At 37.0% G+C, this 21030-nt stretch overlaps 1 pseudogene; it reads right to left on the reverse strand.

Annotated features, from left to right (window-relative positions):
- Positions 1-17198: 17198 nt before the first annotated feature.
- Positions 17199-18366, reverse strand: LOC102745291 (thioredoxin-related transmembrane protein 1 pseudogene; annotated as a pseudogene).
- Positions 18367-21030: the final 2664 nt, after the last annotated feature.

Genomic DNA, 21030 nt, shown 5'->3' on the forward strand with positions numbered 1-21030 from the left:
AAATAATACTTCCCACACAGTTTGAATTGTGTATTTCTCAGGGCTATTATGTTGCCATGCTTGAGTGTTACTTAAAGAATGGCATTGTGACAAACACATTAAAACCATTTATTCTATGCAAGGTTACCTCTGTGTTCCACAAGAACAAAAGCAGGACAAAGTCTATTCCTTAAGAGTTTCTCTGAATTATTTATATAAAAATGTCATTCAAACATTTTATGAGACCAAAAACCATAATGATTTCTGCATGGCAGAATGGATATATGATAAAATTATTATGAAAATAAAAGTCACTCCTGTTGTTCCTCTGGGTATTTTTCTTTTTTCTTTTTTTTTTTAAAAGATTTTATTTATTTATTTGACAGCGACAGAGACAGCGAGAGAGGGGACACAAGTGGGGGAGTGGGAGAGGGAGAAGCAGGCTTCCCGCGGAGCAGGGAGCCCGATGCGGGACTCGATCCCAGGACCCTGGGATCATGACCTGAGCCGAAGGCAGACGCTTAACGACTGAGCCACCCAGGCACCCGGTATTTTTCAATATACATGTGATCTTGGCTCATGAGGAGGTACAATGACATGAAAGGAATTTCCTATTTTCTTAGTCTTTTCAGAATGTTATTTCTATGATTCTATATAGGAAAAAAGGAGTTGAAGCTTTTTGTTTTATTTTTCCTGTTAGTGATTTGAGCTTGCGTGTTGGATGCGGGAGGTTATAATCATCTTCCTTTTTCTGCCACATCATGGCTTGTCAGAGAAGTGGGACCTTCAGAGTTATCTTCTTTTGAGTTGATGTGACTTGGCAGTTGTAAACTGTGGTTGATGTTGGGAGTCAGCTTGACTCATGAATAGGAAAAGCAGCTATGAGAAACAAAATACTGAGGAGGTGCTACCTAAGCCATATCAGCCTGGGACAATCAGTAAAGTTTTCATGTATGCATATGTATGTATTTGTTATATCACAGATTATGCACACATAAATCCACAAAACAGCTATCTTCAACTGATTCTTACAGGGCCTGACACATAGTGAAAGCTCAGTGAGTACATGCGATTATTTTTCTACCAGGAGAACAAAACTATTTCTTTCAAATATTTGAGCATTTGTCCCTCTTTTATCTCAGATTGCACCAGAATAATTCAACTGATATTTGATGTCATTTATCTATATCAGCATCCATGGCAACATCGTTTTTTTGTTTGAACTTAACCATCAGTATACAGGTATCCCCTGAGCTGTCCCTTGTTGCTGATACAAAGTCCTGTCAGAGCAGATGAGCTTTCCACTGCATCCAGACACTGTTAGAAGAAGAGGAGTATTTCTGCTATTCTTGCATCATTCTGGGAAACAAGCCAAGGGCCTCTCCCCACTAAAATTACTGGGGAGAGTGTGTGTGTGTGGGTGTGTGTATGTGTGTGTGTGTGTGCGCGCACACGCGCGCATGCTTCACAGGAATCCTGTACCTCCAGGGTCCTGTACCTTCTCAAGACACAAACCTGGCAGTGAGGTAGAAATATAAGACCCACAATCCCTATTGTACTCATCACCCTTTTCCCCATTGCACCCTTCACTGTTATGGTCTCTGATGGCAAGAATTATTCATTAACTATTTCCCATGAGCTCCAGCAGTAGATTTCACACTTCGGCACCCAAGTACCCTCTAAAAAGATTTTGAAAAGCTATGTAGCCCCTAACACATTTCTAAGTTAACATCTAAATTTTTATTCCAAGTTTAAGTACTTGCAAAGGATATCATTTCTGGTATTATATAAATTATGACATTTAAAAAATTAATGTTTATTTTTTTGTTCCATGGTTTATCTAGAGGTATGTTGATATATTTCCAAATACTTAGGGATTTTTTTTTCAGTTATCTTATTATCAAATATCTATCAATTTCTAAGTAAATACCACTGTGGTCAGATGATATAAACTGACTTCAAGCCTTCAATATTTATTAAAATATATTTTAGTAATCAACCTATAGTCTAGGCTAATAAATGTCCCATGTGTATTTGTTAGGTGTGGTATTCAGTGTCAATTAGATCATGTTGGTCAATGTTTTTCAAATCATTTATATTTAATTTTCACTTCTTTGGGTCTATTTTATCAAATTCTGAGAGAAGCTTATTAAATTTCAAACTATGCCTTGTATTTGTTTATTTCCCCTTTATTTCTGCCAGTTTCCCTCATGTATATGGAAGCCTTCAAAGTGCATACACATTTACTATTCTTGGTGTTCTCCATGAACTTGATCCTTTCAACATTAGGAAAGGTTTTTTTTGGTACTAGTTTTCTTAAAGTCTACTTAGTGTAATACTAGATAGCCACACCAAAGTACAGATTTTTCTCAACTTACAATGGGCCTGTGTCCTGATAAACCCATCATAAGTTAAATATATCATAAGTCAAAAATGTTTTTAATACACCAAATCTACCAAACATCATAGCTTAGCCCAGCTTACCTTAAGCATGCTCAAAACACATTAGCCTATAGTTAGGCAAAGTCATCTAACACAAAGCCTCATTTATAATAAAGGTTGAATATCTCATGTAATTTATTGAAAACTGTACTGAAAGTGACAAACCATGGCTGTAGGTGTTGGGTTGTTTACCCTCCTGATCACATGGCTGAATGGGAGTGGCAGCTCACTGCCCCTGAGAATCACAAGAGAGTATTCAACTGCATATAGCCAGCTCAGGAAAAGATCAAAATTCAAAGTTTGCTTTCTACTGAATGAATTTTGCTTTTCACCATCCTTGAAAGACTGTAGAGTTGAAAAACCATAAGTCAAACCATCCTAAGTCATTTAGTTATATTTTTGTGTTAATTTTGATGATTGTTCTAGTGATTACATTATTTATCTTTAAGTATTCATGATCTACTTTCAAGTAATATAATACTATTTTAAAAACAATGTAAGAATCGTACAACTGGGCGCCTGGGTGGCTCAGTTGGTTAAGCGACTGCCTTCGGCTCAGGTCATGATCCTGGAGTCCCTGGATCGAGTCACACATCGGGCTCCCTGCTCGGCAGGGAGCCTGCTTCTCCCTCTGACCCTCCCCCCTTTCATGTGCTCTCTCTCTCTCATTCTCTCTGTCTCAAATAAATAAATAAAATCTTAAAAAAAAAAAAAATCGTACAACTACATAATTCAACTTACCTTCCTCTCACTTTTCATTCTTTTTATTTTCTTATATTTTGTTATATATGTTATAGTTCCTACAATATATTATTATTATTATTATTATTATTATTATTGCTTTCTAAAATTACAGCAATGGAATTAAAATATAGCAATTGGCACCCACTGGCATATTTTTATAAATAATAAAGAATAAGCTCTTTTTTAACAGTCAGAAATTATATATTATTCCTATTTCTCTTTATCCATATACCTATTCTTCTTGCTCTACAAAATTGTATCCTAATATAAGTATTATGTTTTAAAGACGTTGATCACTCTCAGTTTTGTAACAAAAATATGTATATTCATTGAGATATGAAAGCCTGAGCAAGTTGTACTTACATAATTTGATGGAGATAGAAGTTTCATTATAGCGATGCTATTCAAATATTTAGATATCCTTTGATATCTAATGTCTCACATCCTTATTGTCAGAATTTATTTACTTGTGTATTTATTTTTAATTTGAGTATAGTTGACACGAAATGTTACGTTAGTTTCAGGTGTACAACATGGTGACGCAACTTCTCTATACATTATAATGTATAACTACATTAACCGAAAAACCACCGAAAATGGTTTAGGTTTCATGTGTAACTACCATCTGTCACCATACAGCGCTATTACAATACCATTGACTGTTCCCTATGCTGTGCCTTTATTCTCGCGACTTAATTCATTCTATATCGGGAAGACTGTATCTCCCACTCCCCTTCACCTGTTCTGCCCACCCCCCTCTAACCTCTGGGAACCATCAGCTTGTTCTCTATAGGTCTGATTCTGGCGGGGGGGAATTTGTTTATTAATTTGTTTTGTTTTTTAGTATAAGAATTTATTTTAACTAATAAGCTAACAATTTGATTATGTTCTCTTACAACTGTATTTAAAGACATTTTTGGAAACCATCGTTCTTCTCAATACTTGTACCGATCCTTCAAGCCGTGCCTTTGATGGGTTCTCTGTTTCAATGGAGCCACCTCCATAGTTTTTCCAGAATAATACTTTGTAATACAGACTTCCAGCAGCCACTTGCTTACTGAATGGCCTTGGGAAAGTCACTTAACCTCTCTGTACCTCTTGTGCTCCTTATCTGAAAAAATGAGGAAAATAACATTATTCACCTCATAGGCTTGTTGTAAAGGTTAGAGTCATGTATTATATGTATGTATGTATGTATGTATGTATGTATGTATGTATATAAAGTGTTCACAACAGTCCTGCCACATGATTAAGCTTTATTAGTTCAATTAATGCTCTTATTGCATGCTGTTATAAAACCTGTCTGTCTTATTCAAAATTTCTGGTGACAGTTTATTTTTGCTCCAATTTCCGTCATCACCCAGCCACTTGCCAGCAGTCTGATGAGCGCTGTTATGTTATGCGCTTTGTGGATCTTCATTTTTAATCCTCAACTTTTATTTTCCCAAATCAAGAGCAGGCTCTTGACTCACTCCATCCTCAAGCTGAATTCCTTCACCATTCCCCTGGTAACCTTGGAGTTACTGTGAGAAGCTGGCTTTCCTGGACCTTAGATTTCTTCATCCTGGATGTTAGCTGTCATCTACAGTGTTACAAACTTGACCTTTTGCATAAGGCTCCTTGCTATCTCCTTTTTACAGCCTCCTGTCTGTTAGGTCCTGGCAACCTTCCAGGCATAGTAAATCTCGTCTGAGTTCACACTGGGGGAGAAACTAAACTACGTGCTAAGCAATTCACAGCATCAACAGTTACAGCACCATCAGAAGTCCATTATCATCCTTGTAAAAATCACCATTTATTGAGCATTTTCTGTGAACATTCCTTTATACAGGTATGCGTTATACATCCTTATCTACTTCCTTTACAGGAATCTGTTTTGTAAATGGCAAAACTGAGAGTCTTACACATTTAGAGACTTGCCCTGAATTAAATAACTTTCTAAAGGCCCCAAAGTATGAAATATAAAGTCTAGCTCTAAGCTTTAAGCATCTTCTATATTTCACCTCACTAAGGAATATCCACTACAAAAATATTAATATACAGCAGCCTTTGTAATATGATTTATAGGACTCTAGGTAAAATTAGCTCAGGCCATGGAGTCAGAATGCCTAGATTTGACTTTCTAGCTTACTAGTGACTAGCTTTACAGCCTGAGATTACCATGATAACAACAATCTCATGGGACTGTCAAGGCTGAGATAATTTGTGTAAAACACTTAGAACTTACATAATGTAAAATGAATATCAAATAAATATTGGCAATTTTATTACTATGCCTCTGATGCTGGAAATGACATTTATTAATCCTTTCAACAACTGTTTATTGAGCACTTAATATGTGCCAGACAGTATTTTAGGCATTGAGGTTATGGCAAGGAATATATCAGTATCTGTTCTATTGTGAGACCTACTTTCTAGAGGGAAAGAAAAGAAAGAAAGAAGGAAATAATTATGGGTTAGCTTAGGCTAAGTGCTGTGAAGCAAGCTAGAGAAAGATAAGGAAGTCATGGAAAGATCAGGGAAAAAGAGCATTCCAGGAAGAAAGACAAGTCAGGAAAAGGCTTATCTAAGGTGAACAAAATTTTGGTGGGTATGAGGAAAAGGAAAGAAAACCCATGTGGCTGGATCTAATTAGAAGAGGAAAATCCAGGGGTGCCTGGGTGGCTCAGTCAGTTAAATGGCTGCCTTTGGGCTCAGATCATGATCTCTGGGTCCTGGGATCAAGCCCCACATTGGGCTTCCTGCCCAGCAGGGAGTCTGCTTCTCTCTCTCTCTCTCTCCCTCTGTCTCTCCCCACCACTCATTCTCTCTCTCTCTCTCTCAAATAAATAAAAATCTTAAAAAAAAAAAAAGGAGGAAAATCTAAGTAAAGGGTGAGATGAGATCCAAAAGGTAAAGAGTTCAAGTCACTGTGTCCTGGTGACCAGGGTGAGAAATTTAGGTTTGATTCTAAGGTTTACAAAAGCTACTGGAGACCAATGATGCTACATGAGTGATTTACATTCAATCAGAATATTCCTGGCTGTATTTCAGAGAACTTTGAGAGCAAGAACACAAACAAAGAAAACAAAAAGACCAACTAGGAGTCCAAGGCATATTTTTTTAAAAGCACATAACTCTGGTAGATTTAAGTATTGATTTGTATTCACATGGCGGTGTAAACAACCAGTAGTAGACCCCTCCTGGGGTGTACTTTTGAAATAGGGAGAAGGGTTCATATGAGACAGTACTTACCCTGTGCTTGAGGAAGAATTGCTGGTATGGTGGGCCCCACAAGGGTGAAAGGGACACCAAGAGAGGTCAAGAGTGGCTTGAAGAAAGCCCTAGAGGTGATCCTGAAGCTAGAATATGCAGAAACTGCCAGAACGAGGAATTTATGGCCAAGTAATGTCCAGAGGAGAAAATGGTTTAGGTTTCATTATAGGGAACTAAAATAGTCATGGATAAAAATCTAAGGGTCATTAAAGACCATGTTGTGTGGATGTTTTAAGACAGGCTGGAATCACATGGACAGTGGCTGTAAATAACAGGATGTAAACGGCCATTACGGATGAGAGTCCACAGTAAATAACCTTCCTGAAGATACAATGCAACATGATTAATGGACCAACTGGTTGCCAAGGCCGGCTGCTTTAATGGCCCCCTTACTTAATCCTGATTTTATTTACTGGGGAATGATGCACTTTCATCTTACATGTAGAAACAAGCTGTCTAAGTGAATGGGGACAGCTTTGAGAATGGGGCAGGTGGTGAAATATCATTTTTCAGAAGGGTGAAATTATCATGCAGTTTATACAGGAACGCATGTCTTTAATTAGGGCACCGGGGTCAGCATTGAAATAGTGGTTCCATGACTATTACTACCCCTGACAGTAGACTCTCCCACCCCAGATTACTGCTTTCCTCTGCCCTGTAAAAAAAGGGAAACAAAGTGTTTCTAGGAAGATGGTCTCTGGACTGACTGCCTTGAGATAATTTCGTCAGGAGCTGGTACTGAGGTTTTGAAAATGGAGTTAGATCCAGTCTTCTTCTTGGCAACAGAATAATTGTGGACGCTCATGGATAAAAATATTTATGGAAGATGAATTTGAGGAAGGGAAGGAGGATTAAAAGACTGATTCATTTCTTTACCTCTCCTTGAAGGGCATTACCCTTCAGCACCCCTGCCACTACCAAAACCACCAGCTTAGGTCAAGAAAAAAAATATTTACAGCCAGAGAACAGCAAGGGGAGTGCTTAATGTGTTCTGAGATGATTAGCACTTGTTTTTCTTTAATTTATCAGGAGAAATCATAAAAATCTTTTTTCCAGGCTTCCTTGAAATACTGTCATTTAGAGAAAAAGCATTAGCTTTGTGAAGCCTTCTACTTCCCCATGTTAGTTTATCCTTCCTTGCCCTTCTACAAGGCTTGTTCATACTATAACACTCACCCTGTTTATTATATTTAACCTCTTATTTTTGTCTCTTGCCAGCTATTTTATTCCTAGCGTCTATGGCATTGTTGACCATATAATAGGTGCTTAACAAACATGTGGGGCCTTCCCTTTTTAATACTATATAGTAAATCCTTTTAAACTCTTATCTCTAATGAATAGGGAATCAGTAATACTACATAGTATAATACAGATTTCAGAACATGAACAGTTGTTGGTTTGAAAGTTCATAGACTTTTCATTATGGTAATTAGAGTACTCTCTAAAACTTACCATCAACAAACAATTAAAAATCTACCATGTACTTCCATATAGGAAATGAATAAGACCATTGCATTTCTCCAAGAGAAAGCAAAGACAAAGATAAAATATTTGTTAATAAAAGATGACACTTAAACAATTGTCATATGGCTTATATTCCAAGGGCAACAAGAGAACATGATTAAAATATCTGCTTTGCTCTATCAGTGTCTTATTCACCATGTGAGTTCTATTGACTCAGTGGCTTATCTAATTCCCACAATGGTACTTATTTGGTAGGCATTATTATATGAATTTTATAGATGGAAAAATGAGCTCTGAGTTTCCACAGCTCAAAAGTTGGTGGACTAGGATTGAAAACCACACTTACTTTTTGCCCTATACCTCCCAGGGAGTAAGAGTTGAGAGAAAGAGTAAGAGTTGAGAGAATGAAGAGTTGAGAGAATGAAGATGTCAGTAATCAGGGAATGTTTCACGCTCAGAGGGTCTTGGAAGAGGCTGTGCAGTACTGAATTCATATAGATGAGTGAGGAGGAAGAAGGACATCGCTGTAGGTTTATAGGTGGGAAACATAATAAATACACAAAAGAGAATCCACTGGTTGATTCTGAGAGTTGAAGTTATGAAAGGCAGAGATGAAGTTAGATGTGCAAGCAAATGGGGTAAATAATGAAATAAATGTGACCTGCTCTTTGTTTTTGAGAAGGATATATTTCAGAAGGGAGAAATGAGAGGCAAACATTTACTTTGATTGATGGACGAATGCCCCGGCTGCTTCTCTAAGGAAATCCAAGTGAGAAGATACCATTAGGAGTCAATAAGGTTAAAGTGGAGGAAGAATAATGAGCACTGATGTGTTGTCAATAACTCAGTGGGCACACTGAGTACTCGGTTTTTGTTACACATGTGTGTCAAAACATAGAAGGCCCTTGATATTTACATTTGTGTTAGTTGAATAATGAGTGGATGGATTGGAATATTGCCAACTTTGTGCTTTAGGTTTTGGTAAAAGAAGTAGTAATAATAATAATGACAGTAGAGCTAATATTAATAGGATTTTTCTAATTGCCAGGCATTGTTACATATGGGCATTATCTTGTTTAATTCTCATTTTCAAACCTGGGAACTACATATTCTTATTATTTACCTCTTTACAGAGGATAATATCAAGGCAGAATAATATTAAGAAATTTAACATTAGGGGGTGCCTGAGTGGCTCAGTTGGTTAAGCATCTGCATTCTGCTCAGGTCACGACCCCAGGCCCGGAGATCAAGCCCCGGATCTGGCTCCCTGCTCAGCAGGGAGTCTGTTTCTTCCTCTGTCTGTCCCCCTGCTCGTGCCCTCTCTCTCTCTCTCTCTCAAATAAATAAATGAAATCTTTAAAAAAAGAAAGAAAGAAAACATTAATAAGAGAGTTAGTAAGTAGAATATCCTAAACTATAACACCCTATTACATTATAATTAGTTATCCACAGGTGCCCTAAGAGACACAAGTGATTTTTAATGTTGGTGATAAGTTTTGGTAGGAACTATTAGAGTAATTTCCATGAATGGGAACTTCTAGTGTTGTCTTTCCCTTATTAGACATTTGTCTCTGCAGATAATATGATTTCATCACATCAGAATTTCAAATAACTTCCAATTGTGCCAACAACAATTATAATATCTCATAACATCCTTTTATCACAAGAAAAATCAATGATTAAGATTAGGTTAAAATACCACCCATGTGTAGAATTATTCATGATATGCACAATTTAGTTGGGAAAAATCTTTCTGACAAATTTAGCAAATGTAGGGCTTAAGAATCCAAAAAATCTGGGGCAAGGAGCACACATTGTCAGGATATGCTGAAACAGCCGGAGATGAAGAACAGTGTTTTTAGTTGAAAGGCTTTTACGGATCAGAATACTCTGGGGTGAAAGGTGTGAGGTCAGGAAAGAAAACCAGCGTGGTCCCCAAAGCTGTTACATACAACCATTATACAGATTATAAAACTGAGACCCATGAAGAAGTCCACACATTGTGTAATTCAGCCAGTTCTATTTCTCAATGGGGTGCTTTTTCTATACACATAAGTGACCTGGACGTAGGGTTATATAGTGCAGAAAAGTGAACACAAACCCCCCACATTTATTATTTTTGGCCGTCAGCATAAAATAAGTAAGAGCTTGAGTTCCTGGGATTCCAGTTTATTGTCTGATGGCTGTTCAGTTGCACTAACTAGACCAGATTTTTTTTGGTCAGTCTCATTTGGCTTTGCTCAGCTGCATGGGCCTTGGTGTAAAACAGGGCCAAAACGAAACAAGAATATGCTTTTCCTGAATCCACATTTTCTGCTTGGTGAAAAAATGAAGAGCATTACCCTCAGGGTCACAATGACAACTTTCTTCAATTTTCTCCGCAGTAGTTGAGAATTGTCTTTGTCAGTATCATCGTTTTTGTTTTGTAAACAGGTGCTGGGAGTAAGACAGACCACCACAGGTGTAGGGGTTAGAAAAATGATCCAAAAGCCCAAGTCTGTCCTCTGCTTTGTCTCTCTTTTTTAGAGAGGCCAGCGTACTATGGCCTGACAATTGATGGATGTACCTCTGACCTAACCCACCATATTCTTACCCTCCTCCCAAGCGACCTTCCTTTCCCCATCTCCCCCCATCACTCTATCTTTTCTTTCCCAGTGCTTCTCAAAATTTAAGGTGTATATAAATCATCGCTGAGCCTTGTTAAAAGGTAGATTTTCATTCAATAGGTCTAGGATGGATCTGGAGATTCTGTATTTCTATAAGCTTCTAGAAAATGCCCATTCTGCTGGTCTGCAGGCCATATTCTGAGTGGTAAGCCTCTGTTTTACTTTTATAATTGATGGTTGTAAGGATGAAGGTAGAGTTTGGAGGGAGAAAAGAATTAGTTCATTTCTCCTTTTCTTCCCATTCTTCACAGAGAAACCCGTGTTCCTTTTCTTTGCAAACAATTAGAAGCAATTGTGCAAAAAAAAAAGAAGCAATTGTGATCACCTGGGATTTTTAAGAAGCACAGACAGTATTTTTTAAATTATGGCTATTCTAAGGAAATTTCTTTTTTTAAATTTTTTTAAAGATTTTATTTATTTATTTGACAGAGAGAGACACAGCGAGAGAGGGAACACAAGCAGGGGGGGCGGGAGAGGGAGAAGCAGGGGGAGCGGGAGAGGGAGAAGCAGGCTTGCCGCTGAGCAGAGAGCCCGATGCGGGGCTCGATCCCAGGACTCTGGGATCATGACCTGAGCCGAAGGCAGACGCTTAACGACCGAGCCACCCAGGCGCCCCGATTCTAAGGAAATTTCTAAGACTATAGTGATTTCATCTAAAGTTGTGATACAGTTGTGAAACAGCCTTCCAGATTTCAGCTGGAAGAAAAGTGAGCAACAGCGTCCTGAGAGAGGCAACAGGTAGTGAGGACCTATGCCTTAACAGAGTTTAATCTAGTTGAGGTGGTAGAGAACAGAGAGGTCATGGGAAGCCTGCTCTGGGAGTTAAGGAAATAGAATTGTATAAGGATTTCAGTTCAGGTAATTTAAGTTTATAGACAACCAAAACAAAGAATCAGTGACTGTGAAGAAGAAATCTTGAAAGAAGTGGTGTTTAACTGTAAGTCACAGATATAACCGAATGTACGGAATATACATAGAAGGCTGCTGGGTAAAATAATTTTAAAATTAAAGTATAAAATTATATATTAATCTTTTCTAGGCTGGATGTTTTATTGAACTATAGACCTGTCAGTGGTCTATCTGTATGTAGGTTCACGCATGCACATGCACATGGGCACGCACTCTAATACCTCAACGTTTTAAATGGCTTCTTGAGAATGTTGTGATGTGACTGATTTATCACAGTGGTTAGCTGAATGTTCTCTAATGTTAAGGGCAGGGCTGTGATCTGGAGTCTATTTGATACTCTACTTGATAATTTGGTTACACCAGCATATGCAGATGTCATGATTTTAGAATGATAAAGTATAGCTTTTGAATCATCTATTCTCTCCCATATTCTGCACCTCATTGGCCATCACAGGTTACAAGTGGAAAAGTAGGTTCCTGCCATTGTTTGGAAGTAGGATTATTTGCTTTGCTGTCATCATTGAGCTATACTTACAAATATATAGATTTGCGTATTGGGAATCTGCTTCTCCAATAACGGTTACACAGAGGTGCAGGCTTAGATCTTTCTTGAGATCAGGAACTAAAGTATTTTCTTAACTAATGGATGGATAATGATGCTATCAATTTTGTCACTTCTGCAAATTCGTCTTTGGACACTGTATTCAGATTACCTTCGACTGTGCACTTAAGTATCAGATACCACCTAAATGTCAGAGGGGGGAAACTAGACTAATCTTGACAGTCTGGAAGAGCAATGTTGTCAAAGGTCATCAACAAGTCTGACAAAACAGTTTTCATTAACAGTGTCTGTCAGCACCTCCATTTGGAAGTAATTTGGATATTTGCAGTGACCCCATCAGTTCTGATTGGCTGGGCAGTGACCTTGACCAGGGTGAAACCCATTCAGTGTAGCTCATACAATGCACTGTAGGTGGAATCCAGGATGACAGATGGCAACAGGGTCAGCAAAGAGGAACTTGTCCATCACTGCTATTGAACACGAAGCCACTCAACAGCGTAGTTCAACTGGCCCAGGAGCTGTGGTTTGCATATGCCACAGGAGAATTGTTCAAGTTCCTTTATTTTTAAAGAAATGCTATAGTCTCATAATCTCGGGGTTCATGAGACTGATGAGTAAGTGGGGGAAAAAACATAGCTGTTGGAAGTTAGCAATAAACTAGACATTTCAAAACTTGCCTTTGACTCAGTAGCCAAGCCCTGAAAATTCATGCCAGCTGTATCTTTAGTGTGAATAAATTCCTGATCAAAAACTAGTTCCTGAAATATTTTTCTTCATTCTTACTCACAAACTGGGTTAGTAAGAATAATTACTTTGCTCTTGCTAGACACATCTCTTCCTTTTACCTCCCTCACACATCACAGAATCAATATGAAATATAACTATGAGAATATATTATACTTCCTAAGTACTAGACTATAAAAGCAATTATAACATATTCTTGAAATAATCAACTTTTGATAGAATAATATGGATCTGTTTTTTTGTAGTTACAGTAGCGCTTTTTTTTAACATAAAAAATTAGGAATGGATCGGATACTGAATGCCATATAGCACAGCATTTTGAGTCTGTGTCTGAGTCTGTCATTCAAAAAACACAAGGCCATCAGTAGGCTAAGGACCTAACGGAAATGCACATGTCAGCTGGGGTAAAATGATGAATCAATAAGAAAATACACATAACTTTCATTTATTTGTGAAATTTTTAACAAAAAAAACAAAAAAAAACAAAAAAGGAAAACCTTTTAGAACTTAAGACCTTTCTTACCCATCGGCTGCACAGGAATTTCTTCCAAATCTTCATTGTTGATTTCTTCCTTTTAATGTTTTTGGACACATAACTTTCATTTATTTGTGAAATTTTTAACAAAAAAAAACAAAAAACAAAAAAGGAAAACCTTTTAGAACTTAAGACCTTTCTTCCCCATTGGCTGCACAGGAATTTCTTCACAGAGAAATCTTCATTGTTGATTTCTTCCTTGTAATGTTTTTGTACCAAATAGCCAATCAGTGCCAACCAGAAATGAATAAAAAAATGACAAATTAATTCATTTCAGAGAAAAATAAATTATTAAAACTAGAAGGAAATAGACAGATGATGTAATTAAATTGATTTCCTGCCTTGTGGTTTACTCAGTGGCCACACCTAGCATTTATTTGTTCGTTTGTTTGAGGTATAAGAGACATACAACATTATATTAGGGCCAGGTGTACAATGTAATGATTTGGTATTTGTATATATTGTGAATGAGCACTACAATAAGGTCAGTTTTCCCCTGCTACCATATAAAGTTATATACTATGCAATATCATATTATTGACTATAGTCACCATATTGTACATTATATCCTCATGATTATTTATTTCGTGGCTGGAAGTTTGTAGCTCTTGACCATTTTCTCCAGTTTCACCTCCCCCACTCTCCTTTCCCTCTGGCAACCACCAAATTGTTCCCCGCATCTCTGTTTTGTTTTGTTTTGTTTGTTCATTTGTTTTGTTTTTTAGATTCCACACAGAAGTGAAATCATGTGGTACTTGCCTTTCTCTGTCTGACTGATTTCGTGGTCCCTCTGTGTTGTCACAACTGGCAGATTTCATTCTTTTTTATAGCTGAGTCATATTCCATTGGATATATACCACATTTTCTTTATCCATGCATACGTTGATGGACACTTAGGTTGTTTCCATATCTTTGCCATTATGAATAATGATACATTGAACATAGAGGGGTATGTATCTTTTCAAATTGGTATTTTCATTTTCTTTGGATAAATACCCAGGAAAAAAATTGCTGGATCATATGAAAGTTCTATTTTTAGTTTTTAAAGAAGCTTGCACACTGTTTTCCACGGTGGCTTTACATCCCCAAATTTACATTCCCAAAACAGTGCACAAGTGTTCCCTTTTCTCCACGTTCTGTCTAACTTGCTATTTCTGGGCTTTTTTAAATAACAGCCAATTTTTGTTATTCAGCTATATAAGTTCTTATTTATCTTGGCTACTAACCCCTTATCGGACATATGATTTGATATATCTTCTCCCATTCAGTAGGTTGTCTTCATTTTGTTTTTTTTTTTTCACTGTGCAGAAGCTTTTTAGTTTGATATAATCTCATTTGCTTACTTCTGCTACTATGTTTAGAGTCAGATCCTAAAGCATACCTTCAAGAGCAATGTCAAGTTGCTTACCACCTATGTTTTCTTCTAGGAATTTTATGGTTTCAGGTATTATGTTCAAGTTTTCAACCTATTTTGAGTTAATTTTTGTGTATGGTGTAAGATGGTAATCCAGTTTCATTCTTTTGCATGCAGCTGTCCAGTGTTTCCAACACATTTTATTGAAGAGACTTCCCCTTGGATATTCTTGCCTCCTTTGTCATAAACTAATTGACCATATATATGTAGGTCTATTTCTGGGCTCTCTCTTCTGTTCCATTAATATATGTATCTGTTTTTATGCCAGTGCAATACTGTTTTGATTAGTATAGCTTTTAATATAGTTTTACATCAGGGAGCATGATGCCTCCAGCTTTGTTCTTGTTTCTCAAGATTGCTTTGGCTCTTCAAGGTCTTCCGCAGTTCCCTGCAATTTTTAAGATTTTTTTGCCCTATTTCTGTGAAAAATGCCATTGAAACTCTGACAGGGATTGCAGTGAATCTGTAGATTGCTTTGAATAGTATGGACATTTTAACAATATTAATTCTTCCAATCCATGAGCATGGAATATCTTTCTCTTTATTTGTGTCTCCTTCATTTTCTTTCATTAATGTCATAATTTTCAGTGTATAGTTCTTGCACCTCATTGGTTGTCCTTTTAACGCAAAATGGGATTATTTTCTTAATTTTTCTTTCTGCTAGTTTGTGATTAGTATATAGAAGCACAACAGATTTCTGTATAGTAATTTTGTATCCTGTAACTTTACTGAATTAGTTTTAACAGTTTTTTGGTGAAGCCTTTAGGATTTTCTATATATAATATCATGTCATCTGCAAATAGTGACATTTTACTTCTTTCCAATTTGGATGCCTTTTCTTCCTTTCTTTTGCCTAATTGATGTGTCTAGAACTTCCAATACTATGTTGAATAAAAGTGGTAATAGTGGGAATCCTTGTCTTGTTCCTGATCTTAGAGGAAACACTTTTAGCTTTTCACCATTGAGTATGATTTGGGGTGTAGGATTTTCATAATGTCCTTTATTATGTGAGGTACATTTCTTTGATACTCACTTTTTGAAAGTTTTGATCATAAATGGATGTTGAATTTTGTCATATGCTTTTTCTGCATCCATTGAGATGATCATACGATTTTTATCCTTTGTTTTATTAACTTAGTGCTTCACATTGATTGATTTGTGGATATTTAACCATCCTTGTATCCCTGATCTTTGCTATTTCCTTGCTTCTATTAAATTTGGGCTTTATTTTTGTTTTCCTAGTTCCTTGACATGTAATGTTAGGTGGTTTATTAGAGATATTTTTTGGTTTCTTGATGTAGGCATTTACTGTTATGAACTTCCCTCTTAAAACTTCTTTTGCTCTACCCCATATGTTTAGGGCTGTTTTATTTCCATTTTCATTTGTCTCAAGGTATTTTTTTTTAAGTTTCTCTTTGATTTCTCCTTTGACCCATTGGCTCTTCAGTAGCATGTTATTTAATCTTCATATATATGTGAATTTTCCAGTTTTACTTTTTTTCTTGTTCCTGAGTAGAATGCTAACTTTATATCAAATTAAACTTTTATGAATTTTCAAAATGTAAAAAATCAAGGCTTTTACACTTTCATATCCAAAAAAAAAAGTTCAAGTAGAGTTTCAGTAAGAATCATATAAAACTGAAATGAGTGGCCAAAATTTTAGATTATTCATAGATAGCTCTTCAGTTTTAAGAATCCCTCAGTTTACTTTGGTTTGAAACAACAAAAAAGGACTATTTATTAAAGCATGAAAAACATTTCCAGAAAATTATTCAATTTGGAAAATGAAAAATGTAACCCATGGTAAGTAAGAAAAATACAAATCATATACTGAACAAAGGGGGCTGAAAAAGGCAACCAACCTTTATAGGAATCAAGACAACACCATGGACTTATATAAAAACTTCCTAAATCAGTAGCATATCCTTATTACCAATGTGTAAAAAACTAATTAAAGCAAGGTAGTGTTTTATTAGTTGCATAATCTAAAAATATGAGGAAATTTTGGACTCTATCTCTAAAAGGACCAGAGTTGTCATTGGATACAAAGTTCCCATTTATGGAAAATATGTTCATTTTTTCACACAGTGAAACTGAGAAAAATTGTATCAAACGAGTGATCTTTTTTTACAAAGTAATCTCCTTAAATACCTCAATAATGTAGCACTTGGGAAATGTAATTTTTCAACTCAGACTTGAAACAGATTATTAAACAAATATATTCAAATCTTATTGCTTGGCACCAGATTTTTCAAAAATTAAAGAGTTGTTTAAACTATCATACTGTTGTTTTTTAATCCTATTTCAAACTTTTTTTTATGTTTTTGTGTAGTGCTACTTTTATTTTCTGAAGGTAGTCTGTTCAATCTAATGACAATCTAGACTGAACCGTGCAATGTACAAGCATGTCACAGTTCACTTCAAACCAAAAGAAATGATCAATCTTCTGTTTTTGTCAAAATCATAATACAATATTTATAAAAATTAACCAGTGAAATAAGTCAAGGAGAGAAAGACAATTATCATATGGTTCTACTCATATGTGGAACATGAGGAATAGTGCAGGGGACCATAGGGGAAGGGAGAGAAAACTGAATGGGAAGAAATCAGAGAGGAAGACAAACCATGAGAGACTCTGGACTCTGGGAAACAAACAGGGTTACAGAAGGGATGAGGTGGGGGGATGAGGTAACTGGGTAATGGGTATTAAGGAGGGCACATGTGGTGATAAGCACTGGGTGTTATATGATGAATCGTTGAACACTACATCAAAAACTAATGATGTACTTGATGTTGGCTAATTGAACATTTAAAAAAAAATTAACCAGGATTTATCTGTGAACATGAGGGACCCACAGAACATTGTCTTGCGGCATTCTGTGGAAAGTCTTTGTTTGTTTCTTCTTTAATTTGGGCTTTCTCTTCTGAAACATCTTCATCAGCCTCTTGTTACTCCTCCACTTTTTTCAAAAGTTGAGAAGATTCTGGTAATAATTTTTTTTGGAAGAGTGTGGCTTGGTCTGCACCTTTTTGAAGGAAAAATGCAATCTGCCACAAATATCATACAGAGTCTCAATGATAGTCCTGAAAGCAGAGTTGCTAAAGCATAAACTGTATATTATTCCCAAACTGGTAATCCAGGGTCTTCAAATAGTTATGGCCAGTCCTGACCCACATAGATAGTTGAAAGAGTGCTGACATACTACTCATCAGAACAGAAGCTGGACCAAACCATGATGAAACAGGTTCAATACTCTTCTACTCTTGCTCACTTCTAAAGTTTATGAAGTCCTTCTTAGTCCTTGAGCCCTGATAGCACCTAAATTCACCATCTTTACAATGATTAAGGAGTAGGAAGAGCAATTATGATAAATCATCCACTCAGCCCTGGCTGCTCTGTGACATCTACTTTTGCAACATTTAACCTCAAGATCTTCTCCCCATTCAGTAAAACTTTCCCATTCTGGTTGAAGATTCTGACAAGTAGGACAGTATGGCACCTAAAATTCTATCAACCACTCTCATTGCAGCAACTCTTTTGAGTTCTTGCCGTGGTGATGGGCACATTGCTCTGCTGTCCGTGGATCTGGGGAGCCCTGCCAAGCAACAGCAACAGCTCTGACACGGGAACCATGAGACTCCTGGAGGCCATGATGTCTGGTGCTTGTCCACCCCCCAGCCCATTTTTACTTGCAGTTGATTTCTAGTTTTATACCATTGTGGTCAGAAAAGATGCTTGATATAATTTCAATCTTCTTAAATTTATGAAGACTTGTTTTATGGCTTAACATACACTCTATCCTGGAGAATGTTCTGGGTGCACTTGAGAAGAATGTGTATTAGGTTGCTTTTAGATGGAATGTTCTATATATATCTGTTAAGTCTATCTGGTCTAACGTGTTGTTTAAGGTCAATGTTTCCTTATTGATTTTCTGTCCAGATGATCTATCTATTAGTGCAAGTGGGGTATTAAAGTCCCCTACTATTATTGTATTGCTATTTCTCTATTTAGGTCTTTTGATACCGGCTTTATATTTTTAGGTGTTACTATATTAGGTGCATAAATATTAACAAATGTTATATCCACTTGTTGGATTGACCCCTTTATCATGAGGTAAATCCTTTCTTTTTCTCTTGTTACGGCCTTTGTCTTAAAGTCGATTTTGTCCGATATAAGTATGGCCAGCCCAGCTTCCTTTTGGTTTTCATTTGTATGGGGTATCTTTTCCATATCTTCATTTTCAGTCTGTATGTATCTTAACTTCTGAGGCGAGTCTCTTGTAAGCAGCTTATACATAGTATTTTTTTTTTAATCCATTAAGCACTCTCTGTCTTTTGATTGAAGAGGTAGTCCATTGATGTTTAAAATAATTATAGTTATGTATGTATTGCCATTTTGTTCATTGTTTTATGGTTGTTTTGTAGTTTCTCCCTGTTCCTTTCAATTTCTCGTGCTCTCTTTCCTTGTGGTTGATGAATTGCTTTAGTGTTATGTCTAGATTCCACTCTCATTGTCTCTTGTGTACCTACTATAGGTTTTTGCTTTGTGGTTATAATGTGGCTTACATGTATCAGCCCATATGAATACCAGTCTATTTTAAGTTGATAGCAAGTTTGAACACCCTCTAAAACTTTACATTTTCACTGCCCCTTTCCCACGTTTCATGTTTTTGATGCCACATTTTGCATCTTTTCATTTTGTGTATGCCTTAACTAATTATTGTAATTATACTTATTTTTACTACTTTTGTCTCTTAACCTTCATGCTAGCTTTGTAAGTGATGAGTCTACTACCTTTACTATAAGTTTACCTTTACCAGTGAGATTTTAATTCCATGTGTTTTCTCGTTACTAATTAGTTCCCTTTCTTCAGCTTACAAAAGTCGTTTCTTTTAAAAGTCAACATTTCTTTTAAGACTGATTTAGTGATGATGAACACCTTTAGCTTCTGCTTGTGTGGAACACTCTATCTCTCCTTCAATTCTTGCCAGATAGAGTATTCTTGGTTGGAAGGTTTTTTTGTTTTGTTTTGTTTTGTTTTTGCTTTGAGCATTTTGGAAATATCATGTCACCCCTCCCTTCTGGCCTGTAAAGTACCTTAAAAAATCTGCTGATTGTCTTATGGGAGTTGTTAGTTTGTAACAAGTTATTTTTCTCTTTTCTCTCTTTCTCTTGTATCTTTAACTTCTGACATTTTAAGTATAATGTGCTTGGTGTGTATTTCTTTGGGTTCATCTTGGTAAGAACTCTCTGGGTTTCTTGGATCCAGGTATCTGTTTCCTTTTCCAAGTTAGCAAAGTTTTCAGCTGTTATTTTTTCAAATAAGAAGAATTCTCTCTCTTCTCCTTCTGGGACCCCTATAATATGAGTATTAGTCCACTTGATGTTGTCCCATAAGTCCTCTAAGCTATCTTCACTTTTTTCATTCTTTTTCCTTTTTTGTTCTGACTGGTAAGTTCCGTTGCCATGTCTTAGGGATCACTTTCTTTTGCTTCATTCAGTCTGCTGTTGAGCTCCTCCAGTGTATTTTTCAGTTCAGTTAGTGTATGGCAAAGTCACAGGGTGGTGCTGGGCTATGGCACGCCCACCTATCAGGTTTAGTGGGGCATTGAGTCTAAGGGGTATGGGGCCAGGGTAAGCGTGCCTGGCGTGCTTAGCAGGGCTGCACCACAGGTGAGTGCTGAGCCAGTGCAAGCTTCCCCCACCAGGGTTTAGTAGGGTGGGGTCATAGGGGAGTGCAAGGGTGTGGTAAGTGCTGCTAGCAACAGAGGGGGATAGTGCAAAAGTGGCACCTGCCAGTATCCCCATCTCACAAGAAAATTCCAACAAACCTCTATTCCTCTGGCAGACACTTTAAGGTGTGAATGAATCCCCTTCACATAGGGTCTAAGCACTTTCAACCTGCTGCTTTTGCACTGAGTCCTGAGGCCAGTGAGTCTGGGCATGATTCTTTAAGAACAGAGTCTTAGTTTTCTACATCCCTTTGTGTCTCCTGAATATAAGCCCTGTTGGTTTTCAAAGCCAGATATTCTGGGGGCTTGTCTCTGGTGCAGGTCCCAAAGGTTGGCATGCCTGATATAGGGCTCAAACCCCTTACTCCTCAGGGATATTCGCCATATTTGTGAGATGCCTCCTGCTTGTGGGTTACCCCACCAGGGGAAGGGTTTTAGGCAAGACCGTGTATCTGCCTCTCCTACCCCATCTTGATCTGGCCTTTTTATCTTCTGTAGTGGAGGATCTGTTTAGCTAGTTTTCAGGTCTGTGTCAGAGAGAAGTGTTTTATATGTAGCTGTAGATTTGTTGTGTCCATGGGAGG

The sequence above is a fragment of the Leptonychotes weddellii genome, chromosome 12 (genome assembly GCF_054177405.1).
Source record: "Leptonychotes weddellii isolate Sample4059 chromosome 12, ASM5417740v2, whole genome shotgun sequence".
Taxonomy (NCBI): domain Eukaryota; kingdom Metazoa; phylum Chordata; class Mammalia; order Carnivora; family Phocidae; genus Leptonychotes; species Leptonychotes weddellii.